The sequence below is a fragment of the Peromyscus leucopus genome, unplaced genomic scaffold (genome assembly GCF_004664715.2).
Source record: "Peromyscus leucopus breed LL Stock unplaced genomic scaffold, UCI_PerLeu_2.1 scaffold_305, whole genome shotgun sequence".
NCBI lineage: Eukaryota > Metazoa > Chordata > Mammalia > Rodentia > Cricetidae > Peromyscus > Peromyscus leucopus.
Window position 1 is genome coordinate 154,125 of NW_023505184.1, and position 21,183 is coordinate 175,307.

The window sequence follows — 21,183 nt, forward strand, 5'->3', positions numbered from 1 at the left end:
AACTCAAACCCTGGGAATAAGAAATGACTTAAGAGCATTATATTTTGCCGCATTCATGCGACTGGTCTGAGAAATTCAAGTTGCTCTTTGTACTTCAAGTTACTTGAGTTTCCATGAAACTGGGCCTTGAGGGCCAGGGGCATCTAAACATTTCTTTTAATTCTGTAATCCTCAGTGAAGAAACAAACCCTTTTTCTTCATTTGTGAAGAGGAGATGATGAAGGCTAGCTACTCAAGATATTGGAGGGATCGAATGAATACATGGAAAAGCTTAGATGGGAATTAGGAACATAACGTGTTTAATAGGCATGCGCTGCCATAATAGTCATTCATGTTTTGCTGTATAGGCATTGAACACAATCTGTACATACTCTCAAGTCAATCGACATTTTATGAGGTGGGATTTGCTATGCTGAAGATCCAGTATAGAGCCCCCAAACACTCTAGGCAAACAGTGGACCACTGACCTACCAGCTTGCTCTTGATAACCTGATAATTTAAGACGTTTTTCCAGTCCCATATTAGCAAGGGACTAATTCATTTAATTAATGTAGGAGATAGTGATTGAATTTTTTCTCATGGAGTGTACTTGGCACTTCAGAGATTTCAAAATCGTTCCTCCAGGAAGCTACTTAAAATGCTTACTGTTAAGTAGGAGAGTAGCGTTGAGTGACGGCTAAAGTGTGCTTGGACGTGATACAGGAAACTGGTGTTCTGGGGGGCGTGGTGTTCAGGGAATCGTGTACTCCATGTAGAATCACACAGCATGTCTCTTGTTTTTGAACAGGTTTCTGCATGTTTGTGCTGAGCTTGGTGAAGAAACACTACCGCCTGCAGTTTTACATGGTGTGTATCACAGCTTTCCATAAGCCGCGTTCATCCTTTGTCCTGGACCCGAAGAGACAACAGTCCCATTAACTAGTTAAGGTCTTGCCTGAGCCCGGAGAATTTTTCAATTTTTTTTTTTTTTTTTTGTTCATTCGATTACAAAATATTGAAGTTGAAAAGGTTTTGAGATTTAAGACATACAGCAGTCCCTAAAGTGATCCTGAAACATTTTTAAGTATTTTCAAAGAAAAATATGTGATCTGTTTGAACCCCTTAACATCCTTGGGATAGTTGCTGAAGCCTGGCAAGTATGTGCCGTGTGGTTTTGTTGAAGTTGACCTTGGACACCGTCTGTTGGCATCAGCCTAGTGCAGAGCGTGTGCTTTCGTGGTCGTTAGGGTCAGTCACAGGTCGCCATTGCACCGAGATACCTTGTTCACTGGAGAGAAGTAGTCTGTGTTTCCTGAGATCCATTACTTTACACAGTGAACTTCTCATCTTCCTAAAGCGGAGCGAGTACTGAGAGTTACAAACTCATGGGTCAGCAAGGCTTAGTCAGGTTGGATCACACTTCCCACGTGGGCTTTTCCTTAAGAAAACATTCTACAAATTATTATTGCTAAGAAATTTGTAGTATTTCCTACCTACATTTCTAATTTCAGGTGGTCCTAGAGTAAAATCTTAATGAAATCTAAAATCTTCAAGACAAATTGGAAATAGTCCAATCTCCCATCAGGAACTTGGTTCTAGAATCTTTGTGAATAGCAAACTCTATGCATGCTCGAGACCTTCTGTTTCCCTGTGGCCCACTTGTGTCCTCCCCTGCTCTTGAAATCATTCTAGTTAATTACAAGACTTAACATCATCAAATCCTATGGAAATCGTTATTGCTTAGGGAACAGTGGCAAGAAAAAATAAGTGTGCATTTTGATCCATGTATGCATGGTTCCTGAATATGGGTGTTAGGACTTACTGGATGTAGAGCGAAATCTATAATATAATAGGGCCAGTTGCCTATTGAAAAATTGTATTTTAAAGCAACTAGTACAAAGTGCTTGGTTCCTTTAAATGTGTACCAGTGGAGCAGAAGAAAACAACCGACATCAAATACCGTGCTGAAATGAAAAATAGTGTTTAAGAGTAAATAAGAATCTGAATTATTTGAAAAGTCACTTCATAATTGCCGATCAAGTCTGTCAGATGAGTACATAGAATGGCTGCTTTGGGCTCACATTCTGCCCACAGTAATTGTCCTGAAAGTCACTGAAACAGCAATCTCTCAGGCTGAGGGGAGGGAGGGATGATGTGGGATGGTGATGAGGCAAACAGCACAGGACTTGCAAATTTTGAAATTGCATAATGTCATTGAACAGACCCAGAAAGATCAACTTTCAGCACGAAAAGGCAGTTGAATCCTGAGAGTTTTAAGCACTTAGAGTTAGAAATAACTCTTTCCAGGGGAGGTTGTCAGGAAACTGAGGAAAGAAAGGAGCTTCGGCATGCCAACTACGAAGCATTCAGAGACCGCCACTGTTTTCCACACACCACAGCAACACTGTCAGCTCCTCAGCAATTTAAATGGAGTCATCCAGGACCATGCTTTATTTCTCCGTGTTTCTAAAAACGCAATAGTGTGTCTCGCTGGTAGTTGCATTCCCTTTATGTATAAATGACAATTATTTTGCTAAACGTTTTCGTTATTTCAGGCTTTAGCAGACAGTGTAATTTACTAACCACACTTGTTTTGTTTATATGACCTTATCTTACAAATTCTGATCAGAAGTCACGGCAGAAAATTTGTGTTTCAAAATTGCTCTTGCTAATTGGCTGTCTAATGAGCTGTGTTTGCTAATTTTTGTGTTGTTGGGCTATTAACAGTTCGCATGGACCCATGTCACTTTACTGATAACCGTTACTCAGTCACATCTTGTCATCCAAAATCTGTTTGAAGGCATGATATGGTAAGGGATTATGTTGTTATGCTGCGTTCTGTTTTTCTGTCTTGCCCTTTAACCCCCAACACCGGCAGGAGCTTTGCGGTTTCCGCTACAACACGGGAACCACTTGCTGTATCCCATTAAAATTACCGAGTTTTAATTACTCTCTGACAACTGATCACAAAAATGCTTTATTAATGATTGGAAACCTTTCTTTTAGTTCCAAATAAAAGGCAGAAAGTCTTCCTCAAGACCCACTTCCATTTTTCGATGCTAATAAGCCCCAGCATTACTTTTTAAGAAACAAAGATTGGATGTTATTTATGTGGAGCATGTGGCTTTCAGTAAGTGGGGTGGATAAATGCCTTTTCTCCGGGCGACAGCTGGGTGGGTCCTGCTTCACGTCTGGAAACGAGCAAGCTTCTAGACTGTGTATGTGCAGAGCTGTGTGCTCCACAGCACTGCAGACAGCATTTTTATTAATTAAAAGTTATCCAAATTAATAATTAGAGATGATCTGGAATGGAGAAAGGCTTAGTGAAGTTCTCTGTACATGCGTATAGATGATGAAAATGAGGCTTCTTCCTTCACATCTGTCGTGAAGTCAGCAAGTAGAATCTTCTGCAGCTAACTGGAGTTTGGCCAGCATAAGTTTTACCCTCCTGACAGCTTACCAAAATGTGCATGTGTTTGTGTAAACAATCTAGTTTAGGGATGGATGCCATGTAAAACCTTTAAATTGAGGGAGAAATGTTGCTTATATAAATAGGTTCTGCAAACTTATCAGAGTTTGGCACAGTCGTAGGCTAAGATAGAACTGAAATTAATAATTTTCCTGAAAGAGAATTTGCATTAAGAGCTTCGTGTATAAGCTTGTCACTTTAGTCTCTGGCTGCACAAGTGACTTGTCTTGCATCTCACAAGGCTGCTCTTCTTAAAAGAAATGATGATTTCTTGAAAGTAGTTCCTTATATAATTACATTTTAAATGTTTGTAACTATAGCAATTGGTTCTTTAATAGTTTCCTTAGCAGCGCTCTCCAAGTGTCTTAGTTTAGTGGTAGGCTTTGTTCCATCTCCTGGCTAACTAAGCAGGCTTGTGTGATATTTTCTGCCTCTCCTGGGCCTTGCCATGGGGCTGTGCTCTGCTGTCCACTGTGTGATCTAAAGGGTCGTCGTGTGGTTCATTCTGAGCTATAAATTGTTTAATCACACACTTTTCTCTGCTAATGTTTTAAAGGTTCCTTGTTCCAATATCAAGTGTCATCTGCAATGACATCACTGCTTACCTCTTCGGATTTTTTTTTGGAAGAACTCCTTTAATTAAGGTAATGGGAAATGTTAGAGGGAAGCCCTTCCCATAGACTTCAATCCAGGCCACAGAACATTGCAAGCGTCTGACTTCTTTTGACTTCTAGGCCACCACTTGGACTTCTAGGCCACCATGCCCACATCAGCAGCTTGCCACAGTGCAGGGCGGTTAGCTACTGTCTTAGGAGTTCGCTCTGAGTTTCTGTCAGGTGTTCAGCTGGTCCTCCATGGGGCCGGACTCCATTTTCTTTCACTTGTGAGAACTCATCTTTCTGCTGGTTTCTCCTCCCCAACAGTTGCTCAGTTAGTTCTTTAACCCGTTCCCAGCATTCCCACAGCTCGCTATCCCGTCCTTCCCCAAACTTCCTAAAAGAGCAAGGTGCACGGTCTTTCTGTACTGTCATCCGAAGACTCCCAAGTTCATTATAAGTGAGAGACCGGGGGTCCCACAGCCAGCGGTGGGAAGTCGGGACAAGGGAGGAAGGCACGTGTGAACAGCCTTTCTTCTGTGTATGGATCGTGGAGGCAAGGACGTGGATTAAATTATTCAGATCTCATTTTGGGCAAGAAAGAATCCATTTCTTTATGAAAAATCCAACCTTTCCCTTTTTCCCTTTTCTTAGGACTGGTTTTATTTTTTTAAAGAGCTTTTTGTTGGGACTTGATGTAGGAGTCAGTTTCCACACTGAACAGAGTGTTTAATAGGAAGGAGTCTCACAAGTATGTTCCTTGGCTGGGATGAAAGCAATTATATGGAGGAACTGGTGGAGTATGGATTAGCCTTGTGCTGTTGAGAGCGGTGTGAGGAAGGGTAGTGCTCCTGGGGAGGGTGTGGGTGGCCCGCCCCTCAGGGTGCCGCCATCAACTCTCCACTTGTGGGTGGTCACACAGCACCAGGCCCCGCTGCAGGGCTGCTGGCGGGCACGGTGTGGATCTCTGAAATGTCTAAAGCTGCTGCAGCAGAGAACAAGACAGCGTGTTCACGGTGCTTGCATGGGCTGAACTCTAAACCAGCGTGCCTTGAGAGACTAAGACCCACACAGGAATCCTGGGGACTGGTTTTGAATACCTTTCAAGTGATTTCACCAAAGATTATTTGTATGATACGCCCAGAAGGTTGGGCAATTAACTTGTGATCTGGTATGAGTCAGCTTGAAGCTCTCTTAAGTAATCAGCAGACACTTTGAATTGAGTCCACTCGATGGCACTAATACAGACACGGGATTATCCCAGGAAAAGGTGCAGTGGTTCCTTCTTTGTGGTAAAAACGTCACCAGATTTGTTAAGAAACCATTGCTGCCAACTAGTTTAACTTTGAGGTTTCTCAACTTCAAGATAAGAAGTCTACAAGGAGCTCAGGTAGCTGGGGCTGTGACCCATTCTTTCCCCCTGAGAGTTAATGCTGTCCCTACCAGCCCACTGGTCATGTACATTCTAATGCTTACCTTCCATGGCAGCTTTGGTGCAGTTAGGACCAGAGTTTTCTCTCCTGTCCCTTTACACTACCAAGTTCCAGACTTACTTCCAGATTCCCCCCCCCCCCGAATGTCTCGTTGACTGGGAAATAATAGCCAGATTGTGAAACATACCCAGTGTCTATTCTCAGCAGCACAATATGTTCCTTTCTGTCTAAAGGTAGACATAGATTCCGGGGGTGGGTACGTAATTTAAGGCTGTTGAATATTTCATTTCAGAAGGAAATCTCATATGTCTTGTAAATCAGGACTGAGCTGAGCAGGCTAGTACAAATTTGTAATCTCAGACTTGAGAGGCTGAGGCAGGAGGGTTGCGAATTCTAGACCAGAATGGGTTCCATAGTGGGGCCTATCTCCCTAGTCTCCCTGACAACGAAGAGACAGCCTGGAGTGTTGAGTGTCCGTCCGTCCGTCCGTCCGTCCGTCTGTCCGTCCGTCCGTGCCTTGTTGTGTTCCTTCTCTTCTCTGGTCAGTAGCAGGTCAGGACTGGCGATGTCTGTGTAGGACGACTAATAATCTCATTCCAAGAGAAGCATGCAAGTCGTGAGGAAATTATTTCAATATTGAATTTATAGCCCTTTGAAAGGAAAAAAAGGGAACGAACTTGAGGCTGCTGAGCAGAGGTGAATAGATGCTGACAGTCTATCACGGGAGTTTGAGGGGCTGTCTGCATTGGGTGCTGCTCGAGATGCTTGCTCAGGTCAGTCATGACCATGCCACGAACAACCGGAGTTTCAGCCCGTCCTAGTGAGAGGAAAGGAAAGAGATGTGCAGGGCATTGGGGGAACTCAATGGGGCTCTTCCGCTCCCTGGCTTTGTACATTTACCAACCCTCCATCTTACCCCTTTAGCTATCTCCCAAGAAGACCTGGGAAGGATTCATTGGCGGTTTCTTCTCCACAGTCATATTTGGATTCATTGTGAGTTTTACTGGGATTTTACTTTTATTTATACTCTGAAAACTCATGTTAGGTTTTAGCTTTTTCTAAAATGCTAGTCATATTTTTATTGAAACTTACTACATAGGCACCCATAGTCAGTCATTCTCTGCGTTTTGATTAGTGTTGATTCTGTGGTGGTCTCCGTCTGCTGCAGAAAGAACTTTTTTGATGAGAAGTGAGAGCCACACTTACCTGTAGATATAAGACAGGCTGCCTGTCCCCACCAGGACATCTACAGTTTCACCTCTACACCTGAGACTCTTGGAACATCGCCGAAGAAGGAGAGAGCCAGGTCTGCTGCAGGATAGTGTCTTCCATATTTTCCAGGGAGCTGCACCCATGAAATCTTAGCAATGATCATCTAAACAAGAACTGAACAATGACAGCACACACAGGAGAAACCTCACAAGGCCTCACCTAGATGAGGAGGGCAGGCCATTGATGGCTGCCAAAAGAGGAGCATCAGTCTTCTCGAGAGACGAGACCCTTACAGGTCATCCCATCCAAAGTCATCAGCCCTAAACATGTATACATATGAGCAGGTTGCATTTGTGTGTGTGTGTGTGTGTGTGTGTGTGTGTGTGTGTGTGTTGTGTGTGTGTGTGTAGGTGAGCGTGTAAAACAGTGTAATTGAAGAAGATGAGTTATGAATTTGAGACGTGATCGGGGGACACAGGAGGAGTTGGAGAAGGGAGCAGGAGGCCTGGAAGTGATGTACTCGTGTGTGAAATGCTTCAAACCAGCAAACAAAAACCCCAACCTACTAAGCATAACCAACTTTGAACACCAGTACCTGTCACTCTGGCTACAGAGCAGGTCACGTGGAAGCTTAAACTCTGTGTCCCAGAGGGATCCAGACTGCTGGACTTTGTCAGGTGGTTCCAGAGTGCCTCCACGTTGTAGGCCCACATGGTGCCTTTGTTTTGGTCCTTTCTGAAAGCTTCTCTGCTGTTAGGAGGGTACAGATGCTGGGACAGGTGTCCTCTGAGTACTAGCCGGCAGATGGTGTTCAGGTCTGCCTCCCGACACACGGTGCCCACCGGCTCAATGAGTAGGTCTGCCGTGAGCCCAGCCTGGTTAAAATTCAGGTCGCGGTTGAGGGTTTGAGGCAGTGTTGTTTTATTTGTTTTGGTGCTTGGATTGAACCCAGGACCGTGACCATGCTGAGCAAATGGTCTACCACTGAGCCACATCCCTAGCCCTAGAGCTGGGGTTTAACTAAAGGTATCTAGTGACAGTACTGGGGAGGCAGAGGCAGGCAGACCTCTGTGAGTTCAAAGCCAGCCTGGTCTTACAGAGCAAGTTCCAGGACAGCCAGAGCCATACAGCGGGACCCCGTCTCAACCTCCCTCTGCAAATAACAATACAATTACTACAGTAAAATGTAGTGGGACGATTTCCTGTTCCCGGCCTGCCACTTAACAAATCTCTCCCACTCTCGCCCCCCAAGTAAACACACAGAGGCTTATATTAATTATAGCTGCATGGCCATGGCTCAAGCCTTTTGCTAGCTAACTCTTACATCTTAAATTAGCATATAACTATTAATCTGTGTATGCCATGTGTTCCGTGGCTTTACCTGCGTCCAATACATGTTGCATTCTGCTTTGTTCTTCAGGTTGCCTGTGTTGTCCAAACACCAGTACTCTGGGCAGCTTGCTGGCATCTCTCCGCCTTCTTCCTGTCTCTCTCTTTGAATTTCCCACCTGCCTCTAAGCTGCCTTGCCATAGGCCAAACTTTATTTATCAACCAGTCAGAGCAACACATATTCACAGCGTACAGAAAGACATTCCCCATCAGTAAAAGGTATCAATAAAGGGACTGTACATGACTAAATAAAAGAAAAATATACAAAAAGATTACTGTTAGGGAATTCAAAAATTTAAGTCTAGTCCCTGAGAACTATAGTTGATAATACAAAATCACAAGCATAGCAATACAACACAAAGCTTTGGGAGAGTAAACATGTAAATAAGTGTGGCTTTGTCTGAGGAAACTACCCCTCTGTTCAATTCAAAAACAATTCATTCTCAAAGAAAATTCTAGTAGAATTTGGAGGAAAAAGCAAGTTTTGAGGTAGAATGTTAGTAATGACTGATACATCTAGAATCCAGTCCTGCTTAAGGTTTATGTATTACTGTAAGAGTTTATTATTTAGAGATTCTATATGGAAAGCCCTGTCACTGGAAGAAGGCAAGAGCCCTTAAAATGTAACGTACAACCAGATAAGAAACTGGCTCACAGGGAAAGCAGAAAGTTGTTCCTAGCAGCAAGTTTGAATTCCCGCTGTTCTTGAGCCAAACAGTGGAGTGAGTTGCTGCCAGAGAAGTGGGATCAAATGTACATGAAGATGTTTTATCTGGTCTCCTTTTCCATGGCTGGAGATGGCCAATTTTAAAGACCTCAATGATGAACCATTGAGTCAGGCATCCTGGCTGGTAAGGGACAGTGGTGCCTCTCACCTGCACTGTTGTGCACTGTTTGCTTAGAGATTGTGTATCAGCTGATGAGATTAACTCGTTATGTCTAGTAAGTCCCTCTGCACAGCCCACATCTTCATAATTCACCCTTTACCGTGCCTTCTTAGGCCCTGCTAAGAGTGACTACGTAGACTTTTAAAAGTAAGGTCTTGGGCTGGAAAGATGGCTCTGTGGGTAAAGGCACTGTCTGTGCAGAGCCTGGGACCGAGTTTGATCCCCAGAGTTCACGTAAAAGGAGAAGGAGGAAACTGAGTCCACAGAGCAGTCCCTGGCAGGTGCACACACACCCTGCACACGTACTTAGAATAGTAATAAGATAAAGTTTAAAAGTAAGATCTCCTAGACGGCTCCTTTAAGACCGTCAGCCCCGCCCCTTCGGAGGTTGTATGGAGCGCTCACGGCTTTCAGTCAGGGTTTCTCCTGGGACCATCCTGACCTAGCTTTGTGACTGCCTAGCCGAATGCCATTGCAAAGACACTCGGGTCTGGCTCCGTCCTTTGTGGCACTCAGCTCCTTTTACTTGGGCAATATCTCATGCATTCTGCTTTGTTCTTCAGGCTGCCTACGTGTTGTCCAAATACCAGTACTTTGTGTGCCCAGTGGAATACCGAAGCGACGTCAACTCTTTCGTGACAGAATGTGAGCCCTCAGAACTCTTCCAACTTCAGAGTTACTCTCCCTCCGTTCCTGAAGGCGGTGTTGAGACGGGTAAGAGCAAATGGCTAGCTAATGTGATTGGAACTACCCGTTCGACTGAGCTCCGTTCAAAGGGGTGTTCTGGCTCGTTTTTTAAAAGATGTAGAAGTGGATTGTATGTCTGTCGTCATCTTAAACATCAAATGGGTATTAACATTTCCAAGCGTATGTTTGTGCACTAGGAATTTATTTGCATAATGATTTAAATACTGATAGTAATTTACTTTATGTTTTTAAAAGTATTTTAAAATATAAATAAAATTTAAAAATAAATATAAAGATTTTTACAAATAAATAAATACAGGTTACTGACATGATTTGAGTAAGTATAAAACTTAATTAAGACCCGTCAGTTGAAAGAGCCCTTGTTTTTAGGGGTCATTTTAATATAGAAATCTTCTTAAAATGAGTCTCCCATTGCCACCATTTAAAGCACCTGAGATGCCGTCCCAGAAGGTTTGGTGTGCTCTCCCGTAGACCCCGCCTGTCTGCTGTTGCATCCTCAAAGTGGGAGACGGTGGGCTGAGTAGTTTTCACACGGGAAGAGGGAACCTCGGCTGAAGGATTGCCTCCATCAGATTGTCCTGTGGGCTTGTCTGTGGGACAGTTTCTTAATTGCTGATTGATGGGGAGGGCCCACCCCACTGTGGGCGGTGCCATCACTCGGCAGGTGGGCCTGAGGAAAGGAGCTGAGCAAGCAGGGTCCCTAAGGCTCCTGCCTTGGCTTGCCTTGGTGATGAAGTATAACCTGTAAGCCAGATTTGCTTCCCTCACAGCAGCAGAACGCTAGCAAGGACATACAGTAACTGTGTGCACATACATGTGTGTGTACACTGTGCTTCAGACTCAGCCGCAAGTTGCTAGAAACAAGTTAGCCTACAAATAATTTATCTCTTTGAGTGCTCAATGTTTCGTTTCCAAACATTTTTTCACTATCCATGCTTCCTGTTCTATTCAATAAACCTTTGGCTGGTACCAGTCTAAAGTTTGGAGCAGTGTTGTTCTTTGAGAACAGATCCAAAACTTTGTGGGCTGAACATCTTTTTGAACCATATTCATCATGTGCTGCTTTTAGTTCATAGTTACTTAAGGAGGAAAAGAGCTGTACACTCAACTAATTTGAATATAAAATTCTGTTCAGATGATTTCACTAAATCCTTGGCAATCATCTTGTTCATGTTCATTTGGACAGGTCTTGTTTTGTTGAGTCAGGGTCTTACCATGTAGCCCAGGCTGGCCTTCAACTCAAGGTACTTCTGTGTCAGCTTACAGAGTACACGCCACTACCCCTTGACAGTTTTTAAGAAACTCATTTCTGAACTGGGCAGTGGTGGTACACACCTTTAGTCCCAGCACTCGAGGTCAGCCTAGTCTACAGAGCAAGTTCTAGGACAGCCAAGGTTACACAGACAAACCCGTCTTGAAAATTAATTTTTTTAAAAAACGAAAGAAGAGGAAAAGAATTTTATTTCTGTGTGTTTCTATAGCTTTCAACTTAGTGGCGATAAAGACAACTTTTTGCTATTTCATCATTTAAAATTAGCTAGCATTATAAAATATAAAATTAAAATAAATCCTATACTTATAAGAACCAAGTGTTATGGCCCAAAGAGCAAACGGAAACTAAAGTGTGAATCCCCCACACAGCTGTTTCCTAAGCCCTGGATGAGCTAGAATTCTACCAGGTGTGCCAGTGAGGCTGTGGGTGATGAGCAGGGCATGGAACTGCCGATGATGGCATTTTTTATCCCGTGGTCTTTAAGGCATGAGACGTTGACAGAAAATGTGGCCTGTTTTGACCTCCTGGGTCTGCCGTGGTTCCTGGGTCACATAGCATGAATGAGTGCGGTGTTAACACGGCTGCTCCTCTCCACTTCTTCCTCCTTAGGACACCGTGAGCTTGTATCCCTTCCAGATACACAGCGTTGCTCTCTCAACGTTTGCCTCACTGATTGGCCCATTTGGAGGCTTCTTCGCCAGTGGATTCAAAGAGCTTTCAAAATCAAGGTGTGTCTTACATTCTCTGCTACGCTGTTAGTGCACATCATTAGGAGCCATTTCGTCATCGGGATGTGTCCACGACTGGCCACACTAAGCCTGTGGGAGCCGGTTCGCTGAAAGCTGGCCCTACGCTTTAGTAGAGCAGGGTCATCCTAAAGCTATGTCTTCATGGCCTTCCTCCCTCGCCGGGTTAAGGTAGCATTGGCTCATTAAGGGCTGGCATGGCTGTTGAAGATGTGTTAACAGGTCAGGAACGGTGCTCTGAGGAGGTGGAATTGGAGCTGAGATCTAAAAAGAGAGTAAGTCTTACTGGAAAGTCTGAGGAAGAGACTGAAGTGAGGACAAGGAGGGAGTTGTTTGTCGAAGGGGAGCAAGGACAGAGCGGCTGTGTTAGAGAAGGCCTGAGAGCACAGTGTTTGGAAACCCGACCACATTAGACCTTAGGACGGCCAGGGAAGTAAGTGAACTCAGGGAGCCTCTGCCCTGCACAGGGTGCTGTTGGGGGAGCCGGGCAGATAATCCACAAAGCCTACAAGATGCTCTCCTCCCATGGGGGGAGGGTGGGAAACAGTCCAGTCCGCAGTGGCAGCTAACTGAGGCTGCATGGGGGGGGGGGTAACTGCCTTGCCGTGGGATCAGGCCTCTGGGCTCCCTCATGCCTCCGTGGACAGAGAAGGGAGGAAGTGGTTGGCAGAAATCAGTCATAGGTGTTTAGAATGTGTTTTGGTTTTGTTTTTGTTTTCAACGGTCTCTAAGGTTCCTCATTGAAGAGAGGGTCTTTTCCTCTTTCACATCTGAAGGTACAGTTGCTGTTGATTGTTAGGTGCCATGGTGTGTGAGAAGAGCCACGAGTTACTTGTGTGAGTGACTTGTGCTCTCTGGGGTCCAGGCAGTGAGTGCGGCTGCAGAAACCTCACCCCCTAGCCTCACCTCAGGCTGGCTGAGGTGTTCTCAGTGAGCCGCTGCGCGGTTCTTCCGCTTACCTCAGTGCTTACTGATGTCTCTTAATCACTGCAGTGTGTGTTCCAGAACAAGAGCTGTTTGGGTAAACATGAGGTGGAAATGCTTGTGCATCTGTGACACACCGAGGCAGCTCCCACACGGCTTCTGGCCATGTGGGGGCATAGGCAGTTACAGAATTAGATAAGGGTAGTTGGTAGACTTTTTAATTTAGAAAAATTACATTAATGAGAAAAAGTGCTAGACTTAATTAATATTTAGTGTTATTTCAGTGCTGTGGGCCAATTCAGAAATCATTAGACAGGGAGCGGAGAGTTGAAAAATACCATTTTAATCTGTGGTATTTTCTAATTTATTTGTATTTGTTAGAAAAAGTTAATAGTGAAGTTGTTTTCCTTGTGAAGTCTGTCAAGCTGAAAAGACATTCACGGGTCAGGATTTGTCACAAGTGACACTTTGGCACATTGTCTGTTTCTGCAGGACTTTGCAAACACCATTCCCGGACATGGCGGGATAATGGACAGGTTCGATTGTCAGTATCTGATGGCCACGTTCGTGCATGTGTACATCACAAGCTTCATAAGGTACTGTTCTGTTAAACACAAAACCAAAACTTTTCATTGTATGACTCACTCTTTTGAATTCCCATTGGTTTAAACTAACTGCTTCTGTCAATGGCAGTTTATAATGTCAAGTTACATGGAATTGTAGCGCTAAGTAGTAGGGTCCAATCTTCATTGTTTTTAATACATTTGAGCTTAAGGTAGTATATACACCATGATTGTTAGCAGACTCAATTAAAAGACTCAATAAAAAGACCCAGTTAATGTGACTCATGCTAGGTTCAAAGTACAAGCAGACTGCATTTCTTTACTGTGGGTATTTCACTGAACGCTGCTAAGGAAGAGAAGGACAGTCCATTCAGCCCAGTTCTTACATGAGTGTCTGTGACATGTCTAGGTGTGACATGTCTAGGTATGAGTAGAGCACAGAACATAGCAAAGCGGACCCCTGTCTTCCGGGCTGCTTGCTGTGATCGGAGAGGTATCAGGGAGTTTAGCGCTGGCTGTGTGAGGGGCAGAGGAGGTGGCTGTTTCGTAACGCTTGGTCTGTTAGTAGAGAAGACTTTCAGATCTGCCCGCCAGTGGCAGGTCAGCACAGGAAAGCCAACAGAAGTAACATAGTGATTTGATGATCTCCATGGTCTCCACAGGGGCCCAGGAGGCCACGGAAGAAAAGTTTTCATCAGAGTTATTGAGAGGGAAACTTACATTAGAATTCATAAATGTACACTTAAACTATGTATCCATACCAGTGTATGAATTTTTGTATTAGTTTTTTGGGGGAGGGAGGTTACAGTCTTAAAATTTACCAACTTCCTTCACCTTTTCAAAGAACCAAGAGGTTATTAGTTTTCTGTGTGGTCTATTTATTTTCTCCCTCATTGATTTATACTCATTTTTTCATTTCTTTCTATTTTTAAATTTTAATTTGTTCCTTGTCTACCATTTTAAGATGAGCCTGGGTGGCTGATTTTTCACCTCCTTATCTAAGGCTGAATCAGAGCTCCTCTGTGACGCACTTGATTCTCGTCCTGTGTGTTGTAGCGTGTTCGTTTTTGTCAGGCAGTGGTGAGTGTTCTTCAGTTTCCTGTGTCACCTTCTCCTCGACAGTCAGGTTATTTAGAAGTATATTGACTGATCTCCAAACAAAGCAAGACTTTGTTGTTCTTTCTTTATTGATATTTGCCCTAGTCTCATTGTGGTTAAAAGAACTTAATTTTTGAACCTTGCTTCGTGGCTCAGCACATCATTTTCTGGTACACGTTGCGTCCGCACAGAGGCAGAGGCCCACCTTGCAGCGTTTAGACGCGACACTGTGTCTGGTGTAGTTCTGCTGAGTGCCGAGTGTGGTCGTTTGCGTTGGGAGCGCTTGCTGCACCTTAACAGAGCGCTGTGGGCTGGCTCTCCTGCCATGGTCGGCTCATTCCCTTCTCTGCTTTGGTAGCAATGTGTAAGTTGGAAATCATCTCTTTTGAGGTGGTATTGCGATGCGGTGACACAGCGTGGTTTCTCTGTGGTGTTCCTCGTTTGGTCGCTGTGCCGCCATCTTTTCCCGCCTGCCGCGCTGTCTGCGCCGGCCCCCTGAGGACGCTCCAGCAGCTTCTGTTTCTCTAGTGCTAGCACGCTGGTTCTCTATCTTTTTCATCCCCTTGTGCTCATTTCAACAGTGTCTTTCTTTTCTGCTTGTTTTCTTTCTTTGTGACTCCACCAGTGGTCTCTGTCTTTTTATATGGCGTTTCCTTGTAGATGGAATTTGGCATTAGTCATTTATGACCAAGTCCCTAAAAAACAAACAAACAAACAAACAAAAACAGCAGCTTCATTTTTTCCGAAGATGGCATGTTTTTAAGGCATGAATTCACACTCTTTGTTTAGAAAGGAATTTATCTTGTGCTCTCTCAGCGGCAAAGTCACGCTGAGCTATGTCCCTGCCTTCTGAAAGCAGATCCGCGGCCTATTTGGAAGGCAGCTGTGTCCTGGATCCAGCTGCCGGGAAACCGCCCGCTGACATCACTTTCCATTCAGCTGAGCTTGCTGGGATGGCTCCTTCCTCTGTGGGCGGCTGCTCCAGGTTAAGCCATGGAATATAACGAGACAAGCCGGGCTGTAATTTGAGTGGACTTTGCCTGTGAGGGGCACACGGCCACAGGCTCTGCCAGTTTGCCTTGATAGGAAGTGACCCTGGGCGGCTGCTGCTCTGTGCTCTGGTGTAGCTGTTGTTGAGGCAAAGATTTTTCAGAGTCACTTGTGCCTCTGTCCTCCCCATTGTGATAATTCTATAGAAGGCATTTCTGTGTCGCTGGAATTTCCATTTCTTACCATTCTGTTTTTAAAATCCATCTTATAAGTCATTTACTTACCTTTTTCTAATGTGTGTCTCAGAATTCTGTGCCACTCCTTCCTATTTTGCTCATGGGATTTTTCCATTTAAATCTCAACGATTGTTTGCACATGCACCACTCTGCAAATGCATGGAGGAAGACTTAATGGCAATAATTATACACAGATATTTTTAAGGTGATAGGTTTGGGGGGGGGGTTGCTTTGGTTTTTTTTTTTTTTTTTTTTTTTTTGAGACAGTGTCTTACTCTGTAGACCAGACTGACCTGGAACTCACTATATAGTACAGCCTGGCTTCCAACTCGTGGTAATTCTTCTGCCTCAGCATGTGCAGTACTGAGCTACAGGTGTAAGCTACTATGTCTGTCTTACTTCACAGACCGTTGTTTTACAAAAGCACATATGGAATGTATAAATGTGAGCTCTCCAGGCCCGGCTGTGGGCAGTTGCATTCCCATGACTGCGGCAGTGTTACCAGAAGCCAGGGTGTGAAGACGGGACCCCTGCCTGGAGTTCCTCTGAGCGCTTTGTACCTCAGCTGGGTTGTACACTGAAAGGCTGGGGCAGGGGTCCTGGAAGAGTGAGCCCAAGGAGAGAGGGGTGGTGAGCTGGGTCATGGCCCAGAGGTCACGTAGCTGCTCCCTGGGTCCCTTCTTCCTGCATGGACTGCTGCGGCAGAAGAGCAAGAGGCCAGGGCTTTCCTCGGGCCTCTGTTCAAAGAGCAGAGGGGGGTCTTCCTACTCTTTGCTTCTTGGCATTTCCCTGGGACTTGGAAGAAAGCATTGACACCATGGTGCATTCTGGGTAGGGGCTTTGGAGCAGGACTTTAGTGTTTTGTTTCTCATATGAGTGGTCATAGTTCCCTGATGGTATTTCCTCAGCGAAGCACCTTCCATGGTCTAGAAGTCTCTTTGAGGCTAAGAATTTTAAATTTCTTTGTGTGCGCTCCTTTCTGTTTGTCCCGCGTCTCCTGCCCTGCGGGTTTGCTCTTATCAAGTTGCCCTTAAGAGACTGTCTGTAGAACTTAGGTCTCTGTCCTGTGCCTGCTCTTCCCTCCATGCCCACTCCCCTTGCATCTCATGGCACAGTCATTCTGGCCCTTTGCTCCCCTCCACAGGAGCGCTGGGCACTCACCTGGGATCCTGTGAAGAGCTGTTTCAGTTCTGTAAAGATGGTTGCCTAGCACGGGTTCTCGGGAGCACCTGCTCACTCAGCCCCCACCCCCCATGCAGACAGTGTGACCCTGTCTTCTCTGCTTCATCCTCAGGGGTCCGAATCCCAGCAAGGTCCTCCAGCAGCTGCTGCTTCAACCAGAACAGCAGTTAAACATCTACAGAACCCTGAAGACTCATCTCACTGAGAAAGGAATCTTGCAGCCCACCTTGAAGGTGTAGCTGCCCGGAGAGGATGGACTGCCAAGGAGGAGCTGGCCCAGCAGCTCTGAAGTCTTGCACTGAGCCGGCGTGGGGCTAAAAACTTGACAGATGCAGGTTTTACAGATGCGAAGGTTTCTTTCTCTGAAATTACTGTGAATATTTAACAAACACGTGATCTAAGTGATGAGTGCATAGCAGGCATCCGCCCTTGAAAGCTACTAGACTTTTCTCAGATGGATTTTCCAATGTTAACTTCTCTGCCCTCACTTGCTGGGCTCCATAATTTAGGACACTTGTGTTTTAAAGAGTCAAAGACTATAATTGAGGCCCTCTTAGGGTTGTGCCCGGCAGTGTGGTCTTTTGCACAGACATTGACCTTTGCACTGGGGACTGCCTCTCCGTGGCCGGATGCTTGCTGCAGGCACAAGGGGAGCCAGGTCTCCGGGGCCTCCTCCCCTTAGAGACTCAAGTATTTCTGAAGGCCTGAGTTAGATTAAAAAAGAATGATTGTCCACTTTTTTCTGTTTTCTTTTTTCCTTTTTGTTTGTTTGTTCATGGTACTGGGGATGGAACCCAGCGTCTCATACACACCAGGCAGGTACTCCATCCCTGGGCTCCATTCCGGCTGGACCGCCTGTCTGAGAAGTAACAGTCTGCTGAGTGAAAACATCTTGATTTTTAAGTAGTTTCAAGATTCCGAGGCTAGAGGCTGAAGCCTATGCCGATACTGATTCGTTTAAAAGTGGGTGTCTGAATCCACTTCTGATGAAACTTTTTGAAAAACATAACCCAGCTTCCCATGGCTTGGTGGTAGCTTCTGCTTTTCTCAGTTCCCTGGAAACTGATTTCACTGAGTCCCACGAAGGGGGCGGGGGCGTGGCTGAGGTGGAGTGCTGGCAGGCTGCCTGGGGTGAGGCACCTCCTGGCAGTCCAGGGCCTGCCTCCAGCTCTCTGTACACCTCACCTGGAAAGAAGACCCAGGCCCTGCCGACTCCCTGGTGGCGACTGCTCTTTCCATCATGCCATCAAATCCAAGAAAAATCAGGCAGAAATAATAGCCATTGAGAAGAAAAGCCTTCCTGAGGCGGGCCGGACATTGTGGCGCCTGGAGGAAGCCTGCTCTCAGCCCTGGACGTAGGCTCCTGTCGCTGCCTGTACTCACAGCCATGCTCCGCACATCCGAGGTGGTTGGTCACACTCGGCAACCATCTAGACCTGTCATCAGTGTTCAGAGGGGAAATAGAGGCACTGTAAAGATTTTTGGTAATGAAAAGAGTAAATATTGTTTTAAATTAGAATGGATTTCGGTTATCAGCATTTCCTTCCTACTGCAGACATGCCTGGGTTCGGAGGACAAGCCTCCAGCCGTCCTGAGAACTGCACTCACCCCGGTGTGTGGTGAGCACAGCAGAGGGTGACCCCGATCGGAGAACGCGGTCACTGTCAGGTCTGGTCTGTGACCTGGGGCTGCCCTGCTAATGACAGCACTACCACAGAGGGTGCCACTGTTGAGTTGGGCCACATGTGAGTTGTGTCCGGCATTCCCCTGCTTCTGTTAGTCCCACTCTTCTTCCAGAGGTTGACCACAAAGAGTCACAGGCACCCAAGAACTGGCGGAAACCGTGTGATAGGAACACGCACTGAAAATATGGCCGTGCACACAAGCAAGAGCTGCTTGAGGGTGATGTGGGTCTCCTAACCCACCATGTTTCTACGGGATTGGTGAGCATGGCGGACAGAATTATGAGAGCATTACATATTCACACCTATTAAAAACCAATATTCTCCTAAACAAAGACTATCGGGGTTTCTGTAAAAGCTTTTCTCAAGTAGACTTTTAGATTTGGGTGTACATCATGCCATATAAAAAACAAGTTCTTGATTTTAACAAAGCTCTGAAGATGAACGTTTCTAGCACACTTTTATAGCATGTATATAAAAATGGACTCTATCTTAGCCGACAATCACCAGAAGAGCCAGACTCTGATCGGCATTCTATCTGCACCAGAAGAGGCCTCAGCTAATGTAGTGATGAGGTGGACAAATGAGAACTGGGAACGCACAGTGATGCCCGCACTGGAAATCTGCTGTTTGGTACCCACTGTCTGGCTTCTTCACCTGCGGGCTGTTGATGTCTCCTGTTCTCCTCGTGGTGGCCGCCATCCGGTCACTGTCTGAGATGAAAGACCACTTCCTTTCGGTTATCCTTCTCTCCTCATTCGCACTTTGCTTTGAACAAAGGTAACGATACCTAGTTCATCGGTAGCAACACTGTATATACACTGTACATGGGTGAAAGTTTATGATGTGTGTCAATCAGTTCTCTGGATCTTTTTACTGAAACTGGGATAGAAAAATAATATATAAAAAATCGATGGTATTTTGACTTTGCTGTGCCCTTTTCTCATTGGAGAAGCATTTTGGAAGAATTGGGTTCTAAAAGAACAACTGCCTGCCCCATTCTCACTTTTTTTGGGACAGCCCATCCTTGACCCAGAGTGTAGACCAGGCTGGCCTCGAACTCACAGAGATCCGCCTGCCCTGCCTCCGAGTGCTGGGATTAAAGGCGTGCGCACCCAGTGCCCGGCTTGATTTTATATGCTTCTAAGGTGAGCTTCCCTGTCCCTTGCTGGTGAGACAGCTCGAAGGGGCCCTGATTTGTGTCCATCGAGGAGTGGCCGGTTGGTGATCCTGCCTGTGCCTCCCTGCTGCCGGTATCCATGGGCAAGGTCAGGCTGGCAGGGCTGAGCTGAAGACCAGGTGCTGCTTTGGCTGTGGCTGCTCCGGTGGGATTAAGTGCTTCTTGAGGGGTAGACAGCTGGCTCCTTTCACTTGAGCAAACCTGGGATGCCTCCAGTAATCCCCGTAGTACAGTGCGTCCTGAAACAGCACACTGGGACTTAGAGTTCTCTGCCCTGCTCAGAGGGGCGGGGGAGGGGGTGTGGACAGTGGCGACAGGTCACAACCCCAGGTTCTTGGGAGATGGGTTCCACATGAGCTCCTTTGAGAATCTCCTTCCCTTTTGGAACCTTCGTGGAGAAAGGGCCTCTGTATTTGGGAGCTTATGAAGTTGCCGCAAAGAAAATCAGGTCTAGACAATTTACCCTAAACCAGTAGCCATCCTGACAGCCTGCCTGGGTGTTCACGAACAGATGTAGTGTGCTTTGTGGAATCATCAGTAGCACATCCCGGGTCACTTAGTGGAGATCAGTGACAGGCACATTCTGTGACAGTGGTGCAGAGTTCTCCAAAAGGAGCAGGGAGAATCGGTCCAGGTGCCTGAGTGTGTAGAAGGGGGGTATGGTGATAAAAGGGCCTTGTCCACAGCAAAATCCTCGAGACAGACCCTGTCCGAGGAACTGGGAGCATGGAAAGCCACTTTGTCCTCTTCAGTGGAAGAACAGGGCCCAAAATCGCTCTCCGCCCAAACTCACAAGGTTATGGGCTTTGGGCTGTTATAAACGTCCAGTTCCTTTCTACTGTTGGGTCAACTTGAGTTTAGTAGATCCCAATGGTTTCTCACCTTCAGATGGGGCCTAGAAGAGTGCTCAGTTAGTGGAATAGTCTTGAAAAGTCCTGTAAATACATTTTTATTAGTTTGATAAATCCCTCCAAAGTTGTGATGGGATGAGAGAACCAGAAAATTCAGCCAGTCCAGGTAAGATGGACATATTCATTGGTAAGCCTTTTTTCCCCAGAAACTTTGTTGAAATATATATTTACACGCCAGACTGGCTATGATTAATGCATGCTTTTATCCAGCATTAGGGAGAGAGAGGCAGGAATCAAGAGTTCAGGGTCAGCCTCAGCTATGTAGTGATTTCCAGAGCAGCTTGGGTCTCCATGAGAACTTGCTTCAGAATAACAGAAAAGCAGTAGTTTATGTACCCAAACTCATTCAAACATCTCTAAATGCAGTTGGGAATCATTCTCATGTTCTTCCCGAAAGTTCCTGGTGTCCATTTGCAGTTAACCCCTATTAACTGACCCTGAGCTGCTTAACCTGTATCACTTGCCTTTTGTGGGCATTATGTATTAATGGGAATCATGGGTATGCGGTGTTTTGTGTCCAGCATAATGTTTTCACACGTATTACTGCTTTCCTTTCGTGGATTTGAATTGGACAACCAATTTACCACTTGATAGGCATTGTATTATTTCCAGCATGGGGAACTAAGGGAAGAAACCATGAAGATGCTGCTCTCCACGAGCTTCTGAGTAGGCAGGAAAGCTGGGGTAGGGAGATAAGTGTTGGATTGCTGTTTCTCATGACGTG

The 21,183-nt window shown here is 45.6% G+C and overlaps 1 pseudogene; it reads left to right on the plus strand.

The window, feature by feature from the left end:
* Nucleotides 1–17,425, plus strand: part of LOC114695737 — a 65,255-nt pseudogene extending 47,830 nt beyond the window's left edge.
* Nucleotides 17,426–21,183: the final 3,758 nt, after the last annotated feature.